This window comes from Odocoileus virginianus, chromosome 32, assembly GCF_023699985.2.
Source record: "Odocoileus virginianus isolate 20LAN1187 ecotype Illinois chromosome 32, Ovbor_1.2, whole genome shotgun sequence".
NCBI classification, from domain to species: domain Eukaryota; kingdom Metazoa; phylum Chordata; class Mammalia; order Artiodactyla; family Cervidae; genus Odocoileus; species Odocoileus virginianus.
In genome coordinates, this window is record NC_069705.1 from 21970940 (window position 1) to 21990582 (window position 19643).

Sequence of the window (19643 nt, forward strand, 5' to 3'; positions counted from 1 at the left end):
TAAAGTGTCTGATTCTTAAAAAGATAAAACATTTGAAGGTTGGATTTTATTTATAGTAGATAAATGTAAGGGAGGAAGAGAATAAAGAAGGAAGGAGGAGAGGAATTACATAGAGAAAACAGAGGAAAAGAAACTTGGATAGAAAAATTGCAGGAGGGAGAGAGCTATAAGGAAGAATGGGACAGAGTATTAGAAGGAAAATATCTGGATATTTATTTGAGGAAATTGTTGAAATAATGTTTCTAGGATATTTCCTTATCTTTTCAACATGTTAGCATGTTGAAAAAAGGAAAATCTATTTGAGACGTAAAAGACAAAAGCATAGCACCATCCTGCTTCATTAGGGGTTAAGTTCTACTCTATGTTTTCCTACTATCAACAATTAATATCAATAAATACCAGGATTTCCCACACAGAGCAGAAAGAAACAGCTACCATGGGGTTCAATCACCCTCATTAGTACGTATTTATCAACTTTGGAACATCCCAAGAAACTGGTCATTATTGATTATGCTCTATCATAGATGGCTCCTTCTGGCCTTAGCTGACCTCCAGAGACTTGATTATTTGTCCATATCTGCCAGATATCTGTGCCTTTTCATAGCTTCAGGTCTTAGGCCCTCCTGACTGGCTTGTCACACTGCCACCCATGCCAGCTGAAAATATTTTATGAAAGCCAAAATGTTTCCAATACATTTATTTCTTGGCAGGATTTTTCCAAGTCATCAATAATTTATATCAATGACATCATTCAAGATTGAAGGTTGACCAAGTCAAATATTTAAAACTAAATACTGGCATGTGACTTAAAGTTGCAGTGAGCATATGTCTTAATTCCCAAAGTCAAATATTCTGGTCATTCTTCTTAGAAATATGTCTATGCTCAATGATACAATTGTGGTAACTGTTACATCCTACAGAGCTCTAAGCTAATTGATGATATGGATGTGAAAAGCAACACAAAGAAATACAAAGAGAGATAAAAATAAAACAGAATAGAAACTACCTAAGGGCATAGGAGAAACATATATTACCAGACATAAGAGATAGGCAGATTCTTATAATTTTATCTTTGAATTTGACTTTAGGTGTGTTGCTAGTTAATGTTTAAAAAAAGTGAAGTAAGTGGTTTACACAGCTTTCATTTTATTAAATTATGGTAGAAAATTGCATTGTCTGGGTCCTCACTGGCAGAAAATATTTCACTGCAGACTTATTAAAGACAGAATTGTTACACAAGTTGACATTTTAAAATATAAAATTGCTGTAAATGCTAAAGGCATAACAACTTTGAAGATATTCCTACATGTAGGGCTTGTGACAACTTAGTCTATGTATTTTCCTTCTTCGAGATCGAACTGAATTTAGACACTAATGTGTTATTTTAATATAGAGAAGTGGATGTCTACCAGGCCCATTAGATCATCTCTCAAACAGTAAATTTTTTCAAATATCAAATGCCTTTCTTTGACAGGAGCTTGATTATATTCAATTCCTGATTGCATTTAAAAGTGCCCCAATGTAGATATTCTGTGTTGCTGTATCAAGTAAGAGGTGTGGGCTTTGAATATGAAGGGGAGACCAAATTGCAATTATTCTCTGAAAGTTTAAATTCCAGCTTATATTCTCATCCTGACCCACTGTGATGAAAGTGCCTTACAGGATACTTGCAAAATAAACACTGTAAGTGTTAGCAGGATGATGGCACTCGTGGTAAAGTACCTGCCTGCCAAAGCAGGAGACTTAAGAGATGCAGGTGGGGAAGATCTCCAGAAAGAGGGCATGGCAACCCACTTCAGTATTCTTGCCTGGAGAATCCCGTGGAGAGAGGTGCCTGGTGGGCTACGGTCAATAGGGTCACAAAGTGTCAGACACGGCTGAAGCGACTTAGCAAGCATGCAGGGGGCTGAGGCGGTCCAACGCACTGATCACTGCCGTGAGCCTCGGGGCTGTGGGTTATGCAGTCAGTTGCTGCAGTCGTGTCTGACCCTTTGAGGCCCCATGGACTGCAGCCCGCCAGGCTCTTCTGTCCACGGGATTCTCCAGGCAAGGATACTGCAGTGGGTTGCCATGCCCTCCTCCAGGGGATCTTCCCGACCCAGGGATCGAACCTGAGTCTCCTGCATTACAGGCAGACTCTTTACTCACTAAGCTACCTGGGAAGCCCTAGGCCTCAGGGGGTCTGAGTCAAACCAATCTGAAGAAAGCGATTTCCTCAACCTATCCTTAGTCTTCCAAAGAAGGAAAGCACAGCCAGCAGCCCACCTCACAAAATATCTTAATATATTTTAGCAACCTGGTCTTTGTTTGCAAGAGATCTGATGATGATTCCATCTTTCAAAGTGAAATATAATTTAAGATTATTATACTAGATAGATAATTTTCAGATTATTATACTGAAAATATTACATTACATATGTAAGTTATTTACAATTATAAAATTAATGAAGTCGATCACTCTTTCTTCTGATATTAAGGCTATTTTTAGAGATAAACATTTAATGGGAAGTTTTTGAGTAAGTTAGTCTCAACAGTATCATGTCATTATTTTCAGTAAACTCTTAGTTTCAACATTTATTTTTATTCAAAAACAAATTTTGTTTTAACCTTGACACTGCTGTGATCCATGCTTGAAATACTATCTTGAAGAATTACTATTAATGTTTTGTAAGTGTGTCTCTGTGGAGATAGCTTATATAACATTAATGTCATATCCTAATGTCATGTTTTTATCGTTAAGTATATATTTTGTAAATATAAACTATATTAATTATTTCCTAAATATTTTTAGTTGTGATTGGTTCATCATTATCACTGTCCCCCTGGAAACAGAATCTGACCTCTGTGAATTTTATTTTTTGGAATTTGTTTTAAATTTCCTTTAATAAGGAAAATTATATAGTATACATTTCACTTGTGATAGTTAAAAATTTTGTCTGCCCTAATAAAATTAAATCAATATTAATGTATTATGAAAGTTAGGATGCTTAAATTTTTAAAGTTTCAAAATAACATAAAAGCAGTGGTTATAAAAATTCTCAATTTATACCTAAGTGGCTTCTGGCAAACTCTAATAACAATTTCGCTTATTCATCTCAGAAAACAGAAGTTGTTTGTCCTCTTAATATAACTGATGAATTGAAAAATATCTTCCATCATGAGGCAAGGAATGCAATAAAACTGAGTCTTACTTCATGCTCTATAAACTAAAATTGGTACATTCATTCTGTATAAAGAATTTGGCCTTCCAAATTTCCACTTACTTAATTTGGAGAGAAGGAAAGGGCACTTACAGACTCAATATTTCACCTTAGCTGTTGACATGACAATTTTACCTAAAGAACAATGATCCTGACAATATATACCAGCTAAATAAGGCAAAACAAAGAGGTAAGCAGAAAGAGCTAGTAGTGTAGAACTGTGTATCCAACAGAAAATACACATTACTTTCAAAAATGTACATAATTAAAGGAAATAACAATCTAAACAAACTTCTTACACCAAAATAACTAAAGTTTCTGGATTAAAAAGAAAAATTTCTAAATGCATCGCAGAGCTTAAAATAAAACCAAAGATGTTAAAGGCTAAAAAAGTCCAATGAAAAGTGTGTATCTAGTGGTGAGAGAGCATTCAAGCAAGGATTTACTTCCTGGCCATATGACAAAACCTGTAACTCTGAGCCTGCCTTTTGAACACTACCAGATGCAGAAAGAGGATGCAGGACGTAGGTCTCATCCTAGGAGAGATTTGAGAGCAGGTCTGTGGACAAAGAGAATCCCAGATGGTTTCACCACAATCATTGCTTCTCTAAGACCTAATACCCAGTAATTCATCTTAAATGTTCCCAAGTTATTAGTGCTTCCAAAAACACAGTCTTTATTGAGATGCATAGTCTCAAATAATCCTTTCAGTAAAGCTCTAAAGAACATGTATTCACAATCAAAGGTCACCAAACACAAGATAAGAGATGGAAAAAGGAAAATCTGCATTAAAACTACAAGAAATAGTAGATAGCAAAATCAAATCTGTGCAAATATTGAATATTGGGAATATCATGTATGGAATATATATTTATATATACACATATATATAAAATAGATAATTAACAAATTTAAAGATATACATAAGTGTCAGGCCTGAATACGTGAATAAGGAATAAGACATTATAAAATGCCCAAGGTTATTTAAAAAAAGAACAAAATGGAACTTCTAGTAATTAAAACATAGAGTAATTTAAAGTAGCAATTAGGTAGTTTAAACAGCAATGTGCATAGATGAAGAAAGAGTGCACAAATTGGGAGAGAGAGCTGAAGTAAGTACTCGGGCTGCATCTCATAGTTAAAGAAAAGAGAAACACGAAAGAGAGGTTATGACAGACTAGGAACTGCCTACATTTCTAGAAGTAAAATAAAGACAGCATGAGATAGGAGCAAACTATCAAGGAATAATACTAAAGAATTTTTAAAACTGATGAAAATAGTAAATCTTCAAGAAGTCTGAAGAAATCTCAGGCCTAACCTGGCATACTAAAGTGAAACTAAAACTACAAAGAAAAGGAAAATGCCCAAGTGCATCCCAAGAAATATAAGTTACTTAAAAAGGAACAACGCTAAACTGACAGCTATCTCTTAAATATAAGCAGCAAAAGCCTGAAGTCATTGAATAATAACATCACTGTAAAAGACAAAAAGTCAACCCAGAATTGTTTAACCAGGAAAAGTAGCTTTTAAAGAGGAAGATAAAGGAGAGAAATAAAGGATAATTTTATTAGAGCAAAACAATGATAACTGCCAAACATGAAAAATGTAAGAAGAAATCATCAGGTTTACCTGATGTGTTTTTAGAAGACAGTATCCAAAAGTCTACAAACAGTAAATGCTGAAGAGGGTGTGGAGAAAAGGGAACCCTCTTACACTGTTGGTGGGAATGCAAACTAGTACAGCCACTATGGAGAACAGTGTGGAGATTCCTTAAAAAACTGGAAATAGAACTGCCATATGACCCAGCAGTCCCACTGCTGGCATACACACTGAGGAAACCAGAATTGAAAGAGACACATGTACCCCAGTGTTCATCGCAGCACTGTTTACAATAGCCAGGACATGGAAGCAACCTAGATGTCCATCAGCAGACGAATGGATAAGAAAGCTGTGGTACATATACACAATGGAATATTACTCAGCCATTAAAAAGAATTCATTTTCATCAGTTCTAATGAGGTGGATGAAACTGGAGCCTATTATACAGAGTGAAATAAGCCAGAAAGAAAAACACCAATACAGTTTACTAATGCATATATATGGAATTTAGAAAGATGGTAATGATAACCCTATATGTGAGACAGCAAAAAGAGACACATGTATAGAAGAGTCTTTTGGACTCTGTCAGGAAAGGCGAGGCTGGGATGATTTGAGAGAATAGCATTGAAACATGTATATTATCATATGTGAAAGGAATCGCCAGTCCAGGTTTAATACATAAGACAGGATGCTCTGGGCTGGTGCACTGGAATGACCCTGAGGGGTGGGATGGGGAGGGAAGTGGGAGGTGTGTTCAGGATGGGGAACACATGTACACCCATGGCTGATTCATGTCAATGTATGGCAAAACCACTACAATATTTTAAAGTAATTAGCCTCCAATTAAAACAAATAAATTAAAAAAAAAACAATATCAATGTCTTATTTAAAATATAGAGTTAAAGATAGAACCACCATGTGATGTAGCGATTTACTCCTGGGTATATATTTAAAAAACAATTATTTGAAAAGATACATTCACCCCAATGTTCACAGCCACACTATTTACAATTACCAAGACGTGGAAGCAGCCTAACTGTTCATCAACAGATGAACAGCTAAAGAAGATGTGGTATATACATATCATGGGATACCACTCATTCATTAAAAAAGAAAAAAATCTTGCCATCTACAGTAACATGGGCAGACTTGAGGGGAATTACCCTAAGGGAAATAATTCTGACAGAGAAAGAGAAACACTGTATGATATCACTTATATGTGAAATCTCAAAAATACAACAAGCCAGTCAGTATAACAAAAAAGACGCAGACTCTCAGACACAGAGAACAACCCAATGGTTACCAATAAGGAGAGGGAGAGGAGGGGAAACATAGTGGTTAGGGATGAAAGAGGAACAAATTTTTGGTATAAGATAGGCTATGAGGATGTATTGAACAACACAGGGGATATAGCCAATATTTTGTATATTTGCTCACCATAATTTATTTTATAAATTTGTTTTACAAATCCCTTTTCTTAAAAAGGGCACTTTTCATCAAGTAAATATTCTGTCCATTTTATTTTAAAATGTTATATAACATTTTTATGTTATATAAGGTTATATAACATCCATAAATTATCTCAAAGTTGAGTGCAGATTGTAATGAATAAAAATATGGGGCTTCCCTGGTGGCTCAGTGGTAAAGAATCTGCCTGTCAATGCAGGAGACACGGGTAAGATCCGTGGTCAGCGAAGCTCCCACACGCTGCAGGGCAACTAAGGCTACGCGCACCACAGCTACTGAGCCTGTGCGCTGGAGTCCAGAACTTCAACTACCAGGCCCATGTGCGGCAACTGCTGAAGCTTGGGTGCCCTGGAAACCATGCTCCACAACAAGGGAAACCACTGCAATGAGAAGCCCACATTCCACAACTAAAGCGTAGCTCCTTCTCCCAGCAGCTAGAGAAAAGCCCAGCACTGTCAAAATAAAGAAATAAATAAAAATTTAAAATATATATACATATATTGAAGAATCAAAAATGTTATAGAGAATATATAGAGATTTTAAAAATTTCATAATAAATGGATCAGCAAAATAGTACATTTGACTAGTAATCTAGGAGGACAGGATTTATGAGCTTAGTACATATTTTCATTTTGCAAAGTCAGCTAAAGAAATATTTAATCTGAAAATACTTGAAACATTGGAAATTCATCTCCAAAACTCATCCACTCTTAGAAAAATATATATACACTAACACATAAATACATAACAATGTATATTTTATTTATGAAATGTGTTTTTTAGGTGTTTTTCACTGCTTCATATTGGCTAATGTAGATTTTACATGTTAAAAGAAAATTAGATTCACCCAGTTTGATAGTGTAACTATAGCAGAAGCAACTTTAGATACAGTAAGCCAGAAATGCAAATTAGAGGAAACTGTGGGTCCAAAAGTACACATATTTGCAAGTCACTATATATGACTTGAATATGTAAAAATACACACATACATACTATATATAATATAAATTTATATATAATACTATATATATGTACATATAGTCATCATTTTAAAGAACCAGCTTATTTAATTAAATGTATTTTTAGAATTTATCTTAGAAGTTCACGTCAAAATTTTGTCAGAATTAATAGAACTTTGAGTATATTCTTTATAAAACAGTGAAACAAGAGCAACCGATACTTTTCTGATTTTAAATAGCCTAATAAAATTGATTTTCTTCATGTTTTTATTATACTAGCAATGATTAAAAACTGATACACCTTACAAAAATTGACTTAATTTTTGAAAATTAAGATTTAAAATATATTTTAGTTTAAGAGTTCTATTCCTGCTGACCGTACATAATTCTATGAATAAAATCTATTAATTTCTAAAAGCTGAAATATACAACTGAATATTAAACTTTCAGCTAACAAAAAAGAAATTTCGATTTTTTTCTGTATCCATTATGTTTATGGTTCAATTTCCCACATATAATACCTTTTTATTGCAAATGTTCTCATTTATTTCATATTCACCATGCTGCAAAATACTTCCTTATGGTGCATCAGCTGTTTTAGAAAAATGAACTGAAACAGGGATGACAAATACCTGGCTGGTTCACAAGTCCTCCGGGCTGAGCCGGAGGAGACAGTAGCAAGGATGCCCTGCAGTCTCTCCCAGGAGGCCCAGCACCGCTGTGGTTGGCACCTGTCCGTCCATGCCTCAGCCCTGGCAAAGCTGGGCCAGAGCCATGGAGACAGCCAGGCAGAGCTCCCACCCCACACAGAGAACTCACTCACTACCTCGAGAGCCTTTCAGGTACTTCGTCCAGGATTCCTGAGTTCTATTGCAGCCTTGGATGCTCTTTTCCAGTTAGGATCCTATTCCAGCAAACACTAAGGACTAAAGAGGTTACGCCTGCTCCAGGTCCAAGGCACCCTTTTCAGAATAATGACCAGCTCGAATACTGCACCTAAGACTTGATTTGTACTCTAAGAATCACTAAAGCCAACTCTAAGCTTGATATATACAGAAGGAAAAGTTTTAAACTAGCTAGAACTGCTAAGTACCTACCTGACTGTCAATATCTTCTTCAAAACATGGTTGGGATTAATATACTTCAGCATATAATGCTTTCTGAAACAGTCATTTCCAAAGTCATGAATCTCACAGACCACCACCACCACACATGGACACACACATACACCCATGTCCCTAAGCAAATTTAATAAGTTAATAAAATGGAGGAGGTTTTAGTGATGAAAGGATGGTTAAACAAGATTAAATAAAACTAATCAAGCAACAAAAGTGATCACTATGGCTTCATCAAATGAATGGTACTTTAACAAAGAATAAGAGAATGACATCATTTCAGAATACTGGACTACTGCAGAGTAATAGTGCCCTCGGTAAACATTCATTTGGCTAAGAGCTGGTGAAAATTCATCCGCAGTCCGCAGATATATTTGACGTGAAAACAAAGGAAATCCCAGGTAAGACTAATGCAAACAGGGGCAGCAGCTTTGGGGACTTCAATCTCCTGTGTGCCACTCTCTTGATTTCCTCTGGACTCTGCCTTCCACCCCACTTTGTCACAATTAAAAGAACTAAAACCACATTGATTTCAACTAAGTATTCCTCACTGTCACTCCTACCTAGTTTAACAGAATAGTTATAAACGGGGTAATCCTTTTATTGAATCATTTACTTCAGTGGTTAGGGAAACAGCACAATATATAATCAAAGGAATGAATTCAATTAGGCAGCTGTTCACAGGTTTTATTTATGTTTATATAAATATGTGCTTAAGGCCTATTCTTAAATAGGAAAAATCTTCCCTTTTAACCTATTAATTCTACCTTATGATACTTATGATAACCAAAATGTCAGAGTGGCATAGCCACCCAGGCTCTTGGGATTCATCCTAAACAAGCCAAAAAGCCTGGAAGATGCAACTGAGCAGGATTTTTTTTTTTCATTTATTTTTATTAGTTGGAGGCTAGTTACTTTACAATATTGTAGTGGTTTTTGTCATACATTGACATGAATCAGCCATGGATTTACATGTGTTCCCCATCCCGATCCCCCCTCCCGCCTTCCTCCCGATCCGATCCCTCTGGGTCTTCCCAGTGTACCAGCCCTGAGCACCTGTCTCATGCATCCAACCTGGGCTGGTGATCTGTTTCACCCTTGATAATATACATGTTTCGATGCTGTTCTCTCAGAACATCCCACCCTCGCCTTCTCCCATAGAGTCTAAAAGTCTGTTCTGTACATCTGTGTCTCTTTTTCTGTTTTGCATATAGGGTTATTGTTACCATCTTTCTAAATTCCATATATATGCATTAGTATACTGTATTGCTCTTTATCTTTCTGGCTTACTTCCCTCTGTATAATGGGCTCCAGTTTCATCCATCTCATTAGAACTGATTCAAATGAATTCTTTTTAATGACTGAGTAATATTCCATTGTGTATATGTACCACAGCTTTCTTATCCATTCGTCTGCTGATGGGCATCTAGGTTGCTTCCATGTCCTGGCTATTATAAACAGTGCTGCGATCAACACTGGGGTGCATGTGTCTGAGCAGGATCTTATGAGGCCTTCCCAGGATAGACACCCCCATTCATGTCTTCCGCCTGCCTTTTGTCTGTATGAAAGCTTTAGTCAAAGAATACATTTAGTCAGAGAAGTCAGAAAATGCAGAAAGGACATAGTCAAGGAAGACAAAATAATACTACTTTATCCATTCAACAAAGTCAAGTATCTTTAGTTCTTCCTCAAGGCCTAGAGATAATATCCTCAGCCATATCCTTTGAGCTGTTTTGCAGATACTGAAACTCCCCACTAGGTGGAAGAAGTTAACTGTATGCTGCCCACAAGAATGCAGACCCCAGAGGGGTTGGAACCAGGAGGTTGGTGATACTGACTCCCAATCGCTTGACCATCAACCAATCAGAAGAATGTCCACGAGCTGATCACACCGTGCTCCCGGAACACTGTAAACTCCTCACTATCCCTGCCAGGGTGGGACACACAGTCTTGAGGGTATTAGCCTACCGTGGCCCCTTTTGCCTGGCAAAGCAATAAAGCTATTTCTTTCTACTTCACCCTAAACTCGGTCTCTAAAAATTTAATCCGGCACCAGTGTACACTGCTGGGTTTCAACAGCAGAGACATCCCAAGATTTCATAAACTAGAAAGTAGCAATCTGTAACATATCACTATAGGGACAATAAAATGATGCACCTTCACCTTTTGACCACCTGAAATCTTTGCCATCTTACCTAATGTATTGTGCAGCATATAAAATATCAACATGTCCTCAGATCTGAAGATCAGCAGTCTAAATAGTCTTACTTATATAATAAATTTATTTCTTGATTAGATGCTCTATTTATGCTCTCAAAGATATAGGAATAGGCAGCAAAGAATGTATATCTTAATATCATTAGTAGTGTTCTGAGTTTTCCTACCTAAAATATATGTACTAAAAGAAAACAAATCTGGAATCCTAGGTCAAAGCATATAATTTAAATTGGGGTAGGCTAATGATTTACACAGTTTCCCAGGTGGATCAGTAGGAAAGACTCCGCCTGCCAACCAGGAGACAGGGATTTGATTCCTGTGTCAGGAAGATACCCTGGAGAAGCAGATGGCAATGCCCTCCAGTATTCTTGCCTGGGAAATCCCAGACAGAGGAGCCTGGTGGGCTATACAGTCCACGGGATCATAAGAGTTGGATTTGACTTAGCAACTAAGCCACCACCACCATGTATAAAACAGATAAAACAACAATGATTTATACATATAAATAAGAGGATAAAATATTACAGTAAACTTATAAAAGTAGTCTGCTAACTGTTGGGAGAGGTCCTGAAAAACAGGAAGCCTGGAGCCAAAAGTAACAGATAAGTATATTGGACTATTTATGAATAAAATGTGTGTATTTATAGATAAACCCAAGTCACCAAAAATTAAGTCAGAAAAGGAACCACAGAATAGGAGGAGAGATTTACAACATATATGAGCAAAAGAGATACTAAGAGGGGGCACCTACAAATTAATAAGAAAAAAGACGTTCTGATAGGAAAAAACATATAAAAAGATAACTTATAGAAGAGAATAAAAATCTCCAAAAAACATATAAATAGACGTATAATCTGTTTAATATTTAGTAAAATGTGAATTGCATGCATGCTCAGTTGCTCAGTTATGTCTGTCTCCTTGCAGCCCCATGGACTATACAGCCTACCAGGCTCCTCTGTCCATGGTATCTTCTAGGCAAGAATACTGGAGTGGGTTGCTATTTTCTCCCCCAAGGAATCTTTCCACCCAGGTATCAAACCAGCACCTTCTGTGTCTCCTGCATTGACAGGTGGATTCTTTATCACTCTGACACCTGGGAAGCCCAAAATACTAATTAAGATGGCAAAAAAATACCTTTCATCCCATCATATAAGCAAAATTTACAAAGAGAGTTAGCATCAAGAGTTGGTAAGGAAGCTGGAAATTGAACACTTTTAAGCACGCAGAAGTGTAAAATATTAATATCATTTTAGAAAATAAAATGTGATATAGCTTTCACATATTTAAAAAATGCAAATTTTTACATAGTAATACCATCTTTAGGAAGCTATTCTACAAATATGAAAATAACAGTGTAAAAGCATCTCTATCTAAGGATACTTATTACAATTTTACTTATGGTGGCAAAAATAGAAAGCCATTTGAATATTTATCTAGACAAAATCAAACAAATGCATTAATGGCCCAAGCTCACTATGAAATAGTATGCAGGTATTTAAAAAATGCTCTTTAAAATTTTATTTGCATTATTAACAAGAAAATAAATACACTGGCAAAGTACCATGTATAATGTTTATACTTCTGTAACAGCTACTAAAACTTCAACATAATGTGTAGGAAATTATGGAATATGGAATAAAGCTTGTTCTAGTTGCTCATAAATCTATCTGCTGTCATCCTGTTTATTTAATCTATATGCTGAGCACATCATGAGAAGTGTCAGGCTGGATGAGTTACAAGCTGGAATCAAGATAAGCAGGAGAAATATCAACAACCTCAGATATATGAATGACACCACTCTAATGGCAGAAAGCGAAGAGGAACTAAACGGCCTCTTGATGAGGTTGAAGGAGGAGAGTGAAAGAGTTGGTTTAAAAATAAATATTAAGAAAACTAAGATCATGGCATCTGGCACCAATACTTCATGCAAATAGATGGGGAAGCAATGGAAATAGTGACAGACTTTATTTTGGGGGGCTCTGAAATCACTGAATGGTGACTGCAGCCATGAAATCAGAAGACATTTACTTCTTGGCAGGAAAGGTATTACAAACCTAGACAGTGTGTTGAAAAGCAAAGACATTACTCTGCCAACAAAGGTCTGTATAATCAAGGCTATAGTCTTCCCAGTGGTCATGTACTGTTAGGAGAGCTAGACTGTAAAGAAAGAAGAGTGCTAAAGAATTGATCACTTTGAACTGCGATGCTGGAGAAGACTCTTGAGAGTCCCCTGGACAGCAAGGAGATCAAACCAGTCAATCTTAAGGGAAATCAACCCTGAACACTCACTGGAAGGACTGATTCTGAGGTTGAAACTCCAGTATTTTGGTTATCTGATGCAAACAGCTGACTCATTGGAAAAGTCCCGAATGTGTGAAAGATTGAGGGCCGAAGGAGAAGACAGCGTCACAGGATGAGATGGCCAGGTTGTATCACCAATGCTATGGACATGAACTTGGGCAAACTTTTGGAGATGGTGATGGAGAAAGAGGCCTGGCGTGCTGCAGTCCATGCTTGCAAAGAGTCGGACACGACTGGGCAACTGAACAACAACAAAATCTTATGTATATACTAAATATAATAACTATATAAGGTAAAGCAGTTCAAATTTTTTAAAGTAAAAATGCAAAATTCAAAATGTATGAGCCCAATGGGATAGTTATATAACTTCACTACACATATGTTATCATACAATATCGGAGCTTGCTAATGAAAATTGGTAAAAATCCTTACAATGGGTCCAGAACATCATTAGGAATCTCCAGCAGGAGACAGACCTTGAGGTTGGGCTATTTCCAAAGAACCCTCTCAGGCTAATGAGGATTGTCTGGGTCCTAGGTCTGATCCCGTACCTTGAGTATACTTTAACCCCACTCTGTCCCTGTAGAGACAAGGGCCCTTCTCTCAGCGGAGAGCTCATGTTCAACTGAGAGAGATATATAACATCAGAATGCCAATGTACTCATTTAAAACATAGTTCCAATCGGGATAAAATTCAAACCCTAATGTATTTACTTACTATGAGAAATAACAGTAACATTGATTAGAGAAATTGAAATGTGGGCTGATATAAATGGGAAGTCAAAGTATAATCAAAAGACTGCTCAACACCTAAGTATTCAGATATTTAAGGCCAGTTAAATTACCAAATATTTCATGAACTTGTTTGCAAAGCATAAACAGAGACACAGATGTAGAGAATAAACATATGGATACTGGAATAGGGTGGGGGAGATGGGGATGGGATGACTGGGTGATTATACACTGCTATGTATAAAATAAAACTGGGTCTTCCCCAGTGGCTCAATTGGTAAAGAAAAAGCCTGCAATGCAGGAGACCTGGGTTCAATTCCTGTGTTGCCAAGATTCCCTGGAGAAGGAAATGGCAACCCTCTCCAGCATTCTTGCCTGGGAAATCCCATAGACAGAGAAGCTTGGTGGGCTATAGTCCATGATGTTACAAGAGACTTGAGGTTGCATGGACTTGACTTAGCAAATAAACACCACCACCATGTATAAAATAGAAAACTATGGAGAACTAATGGGAACTCGACTCAATGCTCTGTGGTGACCTAAATGGAAAGAAAATCCAAAAAAGAGGGGATATATGTATACATACACTGATTCACTTTGCTGTACAGTAGAAACTAACATAATATTGTAAAAGAACTATACTCCAATAAAAATTGATTTAAAAAATATTTTGAAAATGCAAAAAAGCAATCAATCAATCAAGGTAAGACTGTCCATTGCTGAAAGTGCTTTCTGTTTGGCAGCATTTGAATGAGCCAATTTTCCCTCTGAAATACTCATTTTCCCCATGTCTCCCCAGTCAACAAACTCTTTCTCAACTACATTTCCCCTTTGGATATACTAATACATTTATTCACATTATAGCCCCAGTATCACTATGGTAAAACAATTTTGCCTCTTTTAGGTGATTCCATACCTACACATTGATTCATTGAGCATTTATCCTGCCGTTAAAAGAAAAGTCATCTTACATTCCTCATTTGTCTGTTCTTAGAGGTACTTTATTGCAGTTCCCCAAATACTGACAATAGGCTGTATTACTACTCTTCAGAGAGTGTTGCTTAACATATGCACCCATATTTCCAGATTGATTGCTGAATCATGCCAGTCTTATTCAGACACATTCAGCCCTTATATCTTCTAACTGTGAAAAATAAAACATTATTTACAATGAAGAATCGTTATAATGCAGTAATATTTCACTAGTATTCACAGAGTATACAAAAAGTGATTCACAACATTGCATTCAAAATACTTGTACTATTCCCTTGACTCAGTAAATCTACACTATTTAAGTGTCAGCAAAGGATCCATTTTCAAAGATATAAAACAGAGCCTCTGAATGAAGATGCAAGCAACATTCTTAAAATGTGGCTATATTCTTTGAAGAAGCAAAACATAATTTCTTTATTCTTCCATTTTATCATGTAACAACCAGGATGTGGAGTGAAACAGAGTTTGTTGCTCCTAAACTGTCAAATAAGGTTAAAAAAAAAAAACAAAAACAAGGAAACACCACTAAGTACCTCACAGACTAAGTCAAGCCACTGACACTTAGAACAAGCAGATTGCTGAGTCCTTGGAAGCATATTGACTCTATGGAGCTTGTTGGATTCAAGAAAGAATTAACGAGCCCTTTCTTAACCTCTTTCTCTTCATTGCGAATGGAAAGGAAAAGCCAATGCATTTCCTGCTAAACCGAGAATTTGAGATTCTGATCCACCCCTTGTGACGCCTCTTCATTCTGATCATTTGTGGTTGTTCAGTTGCTCAGTTGTGTCTGACTCTTTGCGACCCCATGTACTATAGCATGCCAGGCTTTCCTGTCCTTCACCATCTCCCAGAGTTTAGACTAGAAAACGTGGGGCCTACAGGCTGAATGTGGCTGACTCCCACCTCTTCGAGTTGTAGGGGATGCTGCCACAGTTTTGGCAGCTCTCTTATGCACATTTCAGTCCTCTGCTTTAGAACCTAGTTGCCAACCTGGTGTTAATAAAATAAGCCCTATTCCCAAATAACAAACTGTATTAGTCTTCTGAGTCCTCTAAGTCACAACTTGTATCACTGCACAAATCAATGATGCTCTCTCAGCAGGTAGTCATGAATGGGAAGCAGGTAGCAGGATACTACTGCCCTTTCTGTTCACAACAGTCATGTGTTCGGTTACCTCTGACTCTTTGCAACCCCTTGGACTGTAGCCCATCAGCCTCCTCTGTCCATGGAATTTTTCAAGCAAGAATACTGGAGTGGGTTGCCATTTCCTACTCCAGGGGATCTTCCTGACCCAGGGATTGAACCCACGTCTCCTGCATCTTCTGCACTAGCAGGTGGATTCTTTACCTCTGTGCCACCTGGGAAGCACATATTCAAAACAGTCAACACAAAAATAAAACCATAATCAGATTTTCTGAACAATAAAAATATAACATAGTCTGCCAGTAGGGGTGTGATTTTGATAACAATGGACTGAATGTTTGAGGTGTGAGTGTACTCAGAAATTTAAAGATATTTTCTTTGCTCATTTACCCTGGAAATGAAGATTAGGCAGTTATGTCACATCACCTTAATGAAAGAGAACAGGTGCAAGGTGCAGATAAAACACCACAAAATCTGGTTTACTAGTAAAACAATAGTCCAATAGATCATACTAATTAATAAGGGTAAACTGTTGCCCAAATTATATGAAAAATATACCCTTGTATTTGCATATATAAAATTATATATACACTTATGTATGTTCAGATTATATTTTTAGACATGAAAATCAAGTTACATGAGCTGCATACTCAAAATTACTGTTAGGCAGTCCACAGTACATGTTATCATCCATATAAGACATAACCATCATTCTTTTGAAGTCCATTTCTTCCTCATTTCTATCCTGTGAAAATTAGTGCAGAAGAGAGGCACCTATTTGAGTAAGGTATGAATAAGGACACCCCATGACGATGAGGCATTTACAAGAAGAGCTGACACTGAAAAGTCACATTGTAGACAGTGGCCAGAGAAATCATTCTGGTACATTCGGAAGCTGAATTTATGGGGAAGGACAAGTTATAACAAGACATTCTGATGCAAGACAAAGATATACAGATCAAATTTGCGTTATAATCTCCCTATTTCCTCTATAGCCTCTGCCACGAGGTAATTTTTCTTAATTAATTCTCGCACATCCTATGCAGGGCTCATAGTAGGTATTCAGTGATAATTACAAGGTTGTATATTCTATTACTCTAAGCCCTCTGTGCTTGGCAGTCATTCTAAGAACTATCACGAAGAGTTGGTTGAATTTCAAAGACTAGCAAAAATGACAATTCACTGCTGGTCCAAGATTCCTTTCACGTTGCCTCAACACTGGATGAAGCGCAAGCAGAGCGAAACACATGAATACCACTTTCACAGTGAGTACGCGTGGATCTCTGACGCCTGCCTAGGTCCTCAGCGCGGTCAGATAGTCCGGAGAGAATGCAGACCCGGAAGCTGGAGAAGTTAAGAACCAGCGGTTGCTGCTGGGGATGGCCGCATCTATTCATCACCTAACAATGGTATTACACTTCGTGCTCCATCTCCAGCTGCTCCAGGCCAATCTCTCAAATCTTCACCTCTTGTACTCCGCTGGGTGTCTGACACCATGCTTGTATACACATCCAGGGTTCAAATGCATTATTGCATAGCAGGGTTGGACCCACTTGGTGCTTAAATCAGAGGATTTGTTAGAAATATGAATTGATGTCTCTTACTATATTGAGTTCAGAAACATAACCTGAGCTTTGAGAATATGAAAGAAAACAAAAACCTCTGCTTCCCCTTATCCCTCCTACCTCAAAACAATTAACCCCAGCTACATCAAAGCTAAATCCAGTTTTGAGTAGGAACACTCCCATCTGAGAGTGTTGGTAGGTGTGAGTGTTTGAGGGAAGACAAATTGCTCCTACCACAAGGAAGAGGGATGAGAGAAGGAACAAAAGTAAAATATCTTGGAAGCTGTTCAAGTTCCTTAATAGACAATTAACCAACACTTACTAAGTCAGAGCTCTGGATTTGGGTGGATGGCACTGCTTTCCCCAGAGATTGAAACTGAAGAGTGGGATTGATTCAGACATTACTATACCCCAGAACACACTGATTAGACCTTTGGAATTTATTTGTTCATTTACAACTGTTCTTTGTCCTGAGGTGCACAGCCCCTGGGAGATTTTAAAATCTTCAGATCTCTGATCCTTTTAAAAAGGTGCTTTTCTATTGTAAAAGTAGTGTGATGGGAGAGTGGAAGGTGGTAGTGTGAATCCACATTGCTCTGTATAACTAGACTGGATATAAAAATTTTATGCTTCTGTTAGTAAAGACATAGTACCTTTTCAATGCAAATAATCAGTTTTGAGAGGTGAGCAAGAGGAAATATCATTAGATATTTGATTCACTGTGTTTAATCCATTATAGATGTCACTTGGATGAAAAGCATTAAATACGATGCCACCTCACAAAGATCCTGTAATTTTAATATATTAAGCATTGGGGCATCTCATTCAGCATACCTCTGACTATAAACACAGCATTAATAAACCATTTGATTTGCCTTGTAGGTAGCTATGGAGGAACAAGAATTTCTTTACAAAATTTATCAGATTGTATTTTAAAACCTGAGGATATGAGTTGATCCAATTATTTTTCTACCTCTCTCCACTAAACCTGTATTCACAATAGCAAAGGCTTTTAAAAATTTTTCTTACTGTGATAAAAATCACATAATATAAAGCATACTATTTTCACCACATTCAACTTTACAGTTCAGTGGGACTAAGTACATTCACATTGTTGAGCAACATTCACCATCATTCAGCTCCCGAATTTTTCACTTTGCTAAACTGAAACTGTCCGCTTTAAACACTAAATTCCCATTCCCCTTCTCACCCTAACCCACCCTCTGGTCCTTGGCATCAATAAATGTACTTTCTGACTCCATGAATTTAACTATTCTAGATACCTCATATAAGTGGAACTAGAGTTCACAGTGAAGTAAGTCTTTGGAAGAGAAAAATAAATATCCTACATTAATGTATATATGTGGAATCTAGAAAAAATAGTACAGATGAACCTATTTGCAAACCAAAAATAGATGCACACACACAGAGAATAAATGTATACACACAAGTGGGGAAAGAGGGGAATAAATCGGGAGACTAGGATTGACATATAAACACTTCTATGTATAAAACAGATAATAAATAATAACCTACTGCATAGAACAGGAGGGTGAAAAGAAGATACAGTCTGTTTGTAGGACATATATTAACCTTAAAAATGTATCCCAATGTAGAGGTGTGTGTGTGTGCTCAGGCGTGTCTGACTCTGTGACTCCACAGACTGTAGCCCACCAGGCTCCTCTGTCCATGGGATTTTCCAGACAAGAATGCTAGAGTGGGTGGCCATTTCCTACTCCACCGATATACAGGAGGTGCAGACAAATACTGTTTCATTCCACTTATATAAGGTACCTAGCAACAGCTTTTTAAAAGGTATTTTTGTGCTGTTTGAAGACAACAAGGTTTCTAAGGCTGTTCCATTGTGGGGGAGGGGAAGGCACTGTCATAGGATTCAGGGCTTATAGGTTTACAGAGGGCAGCCCTGACATTTTCCCCTTTTCTATAAGAAGAATGGTTGTATTATTCTCTCACTAAGGATAACCCTAGGACTGATCAAGATTTAAATTGCTGAGTGAAGAAAATGTACAAAACTATCATATTTAATATTTCCTAGTTGGTTGAGATAGAAGCTGTAAAAGGACTTTGCATTCTGGAAAAAAAATGAGGACAATGGATTATTCTTCCTCTCTAATAAACTGGTGATGGGAAATTTAAAATGAAAGAGACCACCTAACTCCTAAAATTCACTCATAGCACTAAGAAAGAAATGAACTGATTATTACATCTGTTTTAATAGAAAGATATTTTGGGAAGATTGTCCTCAAGCTCATCTCTCTCATCTTTAAAAATAAAAAGACAAGAAAAAAAAAGTGCTATTCCGTGGCTATTATTACTCTTCTTCCCTTCACA

The 19643-nt window shown here is 37.1% G+C and overlaps 1 protein-coding gene across 1 annotated transcript in view; it reads right to left on the reverse strand.

The window, feature by feature from the left end:
• The window catches only part of SGCZ (sarcoglycan zeta), a 1064676-nt gene that overhangs the window by 760858 nt on the left and 284175 nt on the right, over positions 1–19643 (reverse strand). The window lies entirely within an intron of this gene.